General features: G+C 34.9%; 1 pseudogene; it reads right to left on the reverse strand.

Moving 5' to 3' along the window:
- Positions 1 to 579: 579 nt before the first annotated feature.
- LOC124961229 (succinate dehydrogenase [ubiquinone] cytochrome b small subunit, mitochondrial-like) lies at positions 580 to 6,413 on the reverse strand (annotated as a pseudogene).
- Between the last annotated feature and the right edge of the window lie 797 nt (positions 6,414 to 7,210).

Genomic DNA, 7,210 nt, shown 5'->3' on the forward strand with positions numbered 1-7,210 from the left:
TCTAACTGGAGCATCTCTAAATTCATCTCCAATCTTTCTTCCTAGGATTTAGAAATCTATAATCTGAGATTTTAGCATCTCCTAATTTTAAAGTTCACCTAGACATGAAATCATCAGTAGCTGGTATCAACTGAACAGGCAGGGAAATTTCCAAAATGAAACACTCTCTAATTTTTTGCAAAGTCTTTACTCATGAATTAACAGTCTTTCCCTTTGTACATTATTTCCAAGACAAATGCAGAAATATGATCTTATATTGATAATAATAAAGCTGAACTCTTCTTAAGAGACTGACAAAAGGCAAAATCTCATATGTAGAGTTTAGTTTTACTGTGAGTCTCATGAGCTTGAAGAAAACCCATTAACTACTTGAATGCAGAACTGTGTCTCAAAAGTTCTTGGATAGATTTCCTTTCATATCTTTTCCTCAATGATTAAATTATAAAATAACCATATGATTAGGAGGTCTGTCCACCAATGAACTTACCTGTTATTTTCTCCTTATTGTGAGTTGAATGGCATGAGAGAGCAGAGGCAAATAGGCATATAATCAATTCTTTAGATATTAAGTCAAAAAGGTCAAAGCTTCCACCACATGGCAGCAGCTTTGCAGATGCCCACATCTTGATACTTGAAATAACAAAACCCAGCAAAGGCTAAAGCTGAGAGTGCCAAAAGGCCTGCCTTGGCATATTTCTACAATGCATCCCCATGAAAATAGTCAGTAACAACTTGTCCAAGGCCCCAGTGACTATGGAAAGTGAAGACTTCAGACAAGGAGTCCTCTGTAGAGCAAGGATTCAAATATGCAGCTGGAAGCAGGCCCAGGAGCAAAACAGTGAAAACCCTCTCACTAGTCCAGTGAAGAGATGTAGCCTTGGAAACAGAATGGTGGTTTGGTGACAGGTGAATGTGCTGTGTTCCACTCCATCCTGGGGTCGGTTGGTCCTGGAGAAATGCTGAGACATGAACAGGTCTGACCACTGGGGTTTGGAGAATCACAGCTCACCCTCCGTGAGCACTACAGGGGACACCCAGCATCAAGAGAAGCTTATCTGACTTTTGACCACTAAATACCTTTTAAATATGAAAACAGGCCTTACTGAACATATTAGTTATCACCAACATAGATAGAGCAATGAGTTCTCCAAGGGGCAAAAGTAAATTTTAAAGAGTGCATTTTATGGGGCTGGAGTTATGATTCAGAAGCAGAGCACTTGCCTACTGTGTGTGAGAGACACTGGGTTTGATCCTCAGCACCACACAAAAATAAATAAATAAAAATATAGGTGTCTACCCAGAGCTAAAAAATATTTTTTAATAAAGAGTACATTTTATAATATTAAGGGCTATTAAATATAATAGGTACAAGAATGTAGACCAAACTCTGAGTTCTACTGCTAGTAGTTACAGGCTTTTGTTGGTAGTGCTTGGAAATGAGTAGATTACCTGCTTGATGCATGTGAATACATCCTGAAATGTCAGCATGTGGAATCACACATGTACTGGCACAGTCATACCCTCAGATCCAGACTTCCAAGACTAAAGTATCTGAAAAGAGAACAACCTAAAAGAACATCTATTGGAAAAGGGTAAATGTTGACATAACCTATAATATAAACATATGAAAGGTGTCCCTGCAGTATTCTACATATCATTAAGATAAATGTTCAATTTAATCATTCAGCATGGTATATGTATCATTTGTTTCAGTATTGCACATTATTATATAAGTAGTCAAATGACCCATCCTGCAACAACCAAACATACTCCAAAAAGAACTGGTATCTTTCGATGTCTAAAGGCCATTATTCTCTGTCATAAAGTTATGTCATAATATTTCTCTGTACCAGAAAAATTTTTAAAAAGTCCTGTAAAATATACTTGAAGAAAATATGAAAAAATATACAATTTCACCTGATTTGTGGTTCTAAAATTATCTCTTGGAATAAGCCAGTCATTCTCTGTGGCACATATTTTTTTCAGATTGTCAGGGAAGCATTTAGAATAGTCAGAATATTAGATTACTAACTGGTGACCTTACTGAAAAAAAATGATTTATTCAATGAGTCACAGGAATTATTAATGTTTGAAGGGTTACATATTGCATTTGAAGATCAAAGTATTCAAGATAATATTGTAACATTTTTCAATATGTAATTCTGTTTAATTATGTGGGTAATATGGACCAAAGATATTAGTGTCATGATCACTGAAATGGAGATACAGGAAATCTGAAGTCTAGTCTTTATCCTAAATACTTGTTCAGACATTAATACATTTCTTAGCAATAGAGTGAACAATTAGACCAAATGATCTCTTTCTGCCCATATATTTTCTAATTCTAAGTCTGAGCTTCCACTCGGAAAACAGTCTGAGTTTTGTATCAATTAATGATGGTAATAAAGACATCTATGTCCTGTGAAATTAACCACATAAATAGTAATGTCATTTTTCTAAGATCGATTTAAAATGCTGGCGGCACAGGAATTTTGAAGTGCTTTAGAACTAAAAACAAAAAATACAACAATCTTCATATGTCCAAAGAAGATTTTTAAAATATATATGAACACAGTAGCTTATTCACAAGAATAGAAGAAAGTAGAGTCTTAAATATTCAAGGTCTAACCAAATTTTGAGTACTTTAATAAAAATATAAAATGACATGACTTCAATGTTATAATAGACACAAGAAAATTTTAGGTGAAACTCACTTTTATTTCACATAAAATGTAAATACTAATTAACCAAACAGAGGAAGTTCATAAATTGTCCTACTGTTGAAAGGGGAATAAAAATGCATAGTAACTAAAGCCTCTGCCTTTAAGCAGTCATTGTTTACATTATCTAACAAAATCCACCAAATGGTTTCAAATCACTAAAAACTATTAACACAAGATGAAAAATCAAAATTAAGTATAATAATCATGACTTTCTAATAAAATTACAAAATAGGAATGCAAACATTTAAACAGTGTTCCATGGATGGACGATGACATTAATTTTGTCAATATTTTCAAAATGTTTGTTTGTGCCCCTTTCTCTTCCAGTTCTGTTATCATCACTCCAAGCAAATTATCATGCCATCATGGCTACTTCAGTAAGAAATTTCTGTTTCAGTGCATTTCAAAATCAACTGAGCATTCTAATCAGAAGGGAGAATTAGAAACAAACAAATACCAAAGCCCAGAGATATTGATTTAGTTACTGTGAATAGTGAAGGCATGCATCAGGAATTTTCTTATATGCTCCCTTGAGGATCCTAATAAAGCTAAGAACAATCATACTTCAATGAGTCTCAAGATTTAAGAATCACCAAGAGCTCTTGGTAAAATTGCTTACTTCAAGGTAAAGCCCCCAGACAAATACTAGTTTATGGAGTGAAACTTACAAATTCAAATTTTTAATAAATACTCCAGATAATTATTATGTAGGTGTTTTCCAAACCTCAGTCTAAACCTATATCCTGCCCATTCTCCCAAACCTCAGTCTAAACCTATATCCTGCCCATTCTCCAAGTATCCCTAAATGTCAGTGCCAGAATATCAATCCTTCAGTAGCAGTAGTACCACTTTTTTTCTTTATTCAAAATTCCTTTAATAAATCTTCCTTTAAACTAAACTTTAATATGCTCCCCAAATTAAAATACATCCCTCCCCTTTGCAGGAAGTATCTTTCTATGCATCCTGAACTCTGACCCTGTCTCCCTTTGCACCTGATGTTCCAACCTCTTCCTTGTTACTCTCTGCTATATCTCATCAGTGGTTGCCTTTCCTCTCGCTGACATGTAGCTCTACAGGCCTGGGCTATTTAAATTTCTAACTTCCTTCAGTCACTAGAACAATTTTGATATTAAAGGAATTGATTAGCCCAATTAAATATGCTACCTCAATTTCTACAGTAATACAGGAACATGCTCATTCTTCAAGGCATGAGGATTTTGTGGACATCAAGTATTTGCTTTAGAATAAATGGGATAAAATGTACATTTGATAGTATTTGGGTTAAGGGAATTGATTTAAAATTCACAGGTAGTTCCACATTTCAACTTCATTTACATAACTTAATATTTTTAAAAAATAAATGTCCACTGTCCTTTAACAATTCATCTTCATAATGGTACTTAGTGCCAAAGGTTAAAAAATATCCTGGAACAATAAATAAAAGTGTGTGTGAATAAAAGCAGCCAGGTGAGAACAAATCATCTGTCTAAAAACTGCAAAGCAGGTGCTTAGACCTAATGAAGGGAACCAAGTGGGTAAATGTCAAATGGGAGATGAGCTTTCATTTGATATTTCCTCACTTGTGACTAATCAAGCTCAGTTGTGATGTGAACTGGGGACATGCAATGTGCTCTCCACTTGTCTGTGTTTTTCTGTGGAGCAGAAAGAGAATGTCAAGTTGCTGAGTTCTTGACATAAAACTGTCACTAAAGCCAACAGAATTTTTACATTTTCTGTCTTCAAACTGACTACACACTCAATCTTCACTTCAGAGGGAATAAGTGTAGATCTACCCTTCAATGTAAAACCACATCTCTAAACATATTTCAGGAGATACAGCTTGGGTTTCAGGACATCCAGTGCACAGTATGTAATAAAATCGCATGCCACCTTGCAAAGTTGTGAGAAGCTGCCATTCTCTTGATGGTATTATTTTCTTTCCCCAATACATCATCACAAGAAGCAATTTTTATTATGTTTGTACTTCCATAGTAATACACTGGGATATTTGAAAGATAAAATACTTATTTTTAGCAGCAGATCAACATTTAAGACATAGAGAATGGAAAAAAAAGATGAAAAAAGGCTTTCCAAATTTGCAAAAATAAATTAGACCTGGGGAAAGTTATACTTCTTATAGTGGCCATTGTCAAGATCATCAATGTTAATGCCATTCGCTCAAATATCAGTTGTATATATTTCATGAGATGTATAGAAATTCTGACTTTAATATGCCTGAATTCAATATGCCTTTGATAACATGTGTCTCAAAGTTTGCATATATGAAAAGCTCTCTGCAACAATTTACAAGGAAATTTCTTAATTTAATGTTTCCTATAAGGGTACCAAGCATCCTATGATTCTACCTTGATTTATAATCTCCTTCCAAATTTAATAAACACTTAGCTTCAAATTAAAAATTGTTGCCATTTCTGAACAAGGAATCAGTTGAAGAAAAGATTTAAACTTTTCTCACGTATTTTTGAAAAACAAATAAAATACTATTAGCTTCTGATCATTTTCAGAAGTGCATTACTGAAGCAAGGTACATTAAATGGCAAGGCCTGCATAATCATCAGATAATAAAAACTTTACAATTTAAACCATAGACCCATGACTAATTTTTGACACCTCACTTCCTAATACCTGGAGCCAAAAGAATAAGTGTCCAAAATATTGAAGTATCCCTCCTAAATATTTGTACTAAGCCTTATATTTCATTTCCTCACCGTCAACACAATTCACTGCCGTCCCCTCTCCTATAAGCTACTGCAAGTGTTTCTTTCTGGATCACCAGAATCCACTCTGCTCTAATTATTATATAATACTCACAGGAACATTTTAAAACATGCCAAGTTTGGAATTTTTAAAATCCCCCTTAAAAGCAACTTTCAAATAAAGCAGATTTCCTGATCATGGACTGTGATTATCTCCCAATATATCCTCCCACATACCTCTATCCTTCTATTGTTCCCTCTTGCCCACTTCCCTCACTGGAGCTACACCAGCTGTCTTTCATCTGTCTTGCAGTCACACATCAGGGCTTTTTGATATATACTTTGACTTTTTATTTTTAGAATCTTAGATAAAGCAAATACCATTATTATATAAAGTCCCAGCACCCCTCTTCACAGCTCCTGGCAGATTTGATGTTTTATATTTATTAATTTTCAGAATATTCAACTCTTCATTTAGATTGTAGACCCCATAAAGGCAGAGATTCTGCAAAATTGGGTTCTTCCATTGTCTGCCTAGGATCTAGTTAATAAGTCTCCTTAATAAATGCTACTATCCCTGAATAATTAAGAATAATATAATATCAGATATTCATTAACAAGTATGCCTATGGCAATGAATTGATTCGCTAGAAAAGAAAATAGTGAGTTATTCAAGATCACCACTTTTGATTAAAGTCAGAGGGTAAAAAACAATAAAACAGTGTAATGCCAAAATCTTACCACATTCAACTTCATCAGCATAGTCACCATTGTCATCTGCCAGATCACATAACTGAAACTTTTTTATGCAAACCTTGGTGTGGGGACACCAGAAGTGATCTGGCTCCTTGCAGCTCTCAACAGGCAGAGAAAGAGTACGGTTTTCAAATCTGATGACATCAATAGCTGAAACTCCATCATAAATGACAAGATTGACTTTATCCAGTGTCAAATAGAAGGGCCGGATGTTCATCTCTGACCACTAGTTGTTCTGGTTGTATAACACTCTCCAGAGTACTGTTAAGTGTCAAGTGTCAAGTAGAAGGTACTGTCCAGTGTCGAGTAGAAGGGCTAGATGTTCATCTCTGACCACTAGTTGCTCTGGTTGTATAACACTCTCCAGAGTACTGTTAAGTCACCAGGGCTTTCTGTATACAACTGCAGCTCAGCTGTTCCCACTGACATGCCATAGTTATAAAACCTGAAAAAGAGAAAACACAAGAAGCAGGCATAATTTATGAGATAACCTAAATATTTAACCTTTGAACCCTCCCACTTGGTCAACAGCCAATTAATAATTGGGTATCATAAGTGACACCTTTGTTTCCTGCAGTTATTCTTGCTGCCTGTTTGCTTATCTGTTGAGGTGCATGCTTCCTGGCTCTCAAAACCCTGGGAGTCCTTTTCAAGAGAATAGAGGAAAAGTCTTATTTAAATTATAATCCACTCATGGAGGAAAAATGTTTTTGTCATATGAAAAAATAGAAAACTCATGACATGCTTCTATGTTAAATTAAAATCGTGTGAACTTAGTGCAATAGCAATTCTTAAAAGTAAAACCAGAACACCTAATATGTTCAGGAGTATTTCTACAAACACTAGGCCAGATTACTGTTGTGAAGGTAACTGAAGATTGGTTTTGATATTTACCAGAAAGAAAGTGTGCATCCAAACCCTGTGTGGCTGAAAGTTGAGCTCTGGAGTTTAGCAACTTGGGATAACTTGTTGCTATTCTTCAGAATGAAGATAAAAATTGTCTATTGGAATACA

Source organism: Sciurus carolinensis, chromosome 12 (genome assembly GCF_902686445.1).
Source record: "Sciurus carolinensis chromosome 12, mSciCar1.2, whole genome shotgun sequence".
NCBI lineage: Eukaryota > Metazoa > Chordata > Mammalia > Rodentia > Sciuridae > Sciurus > Sciurus carolinensis.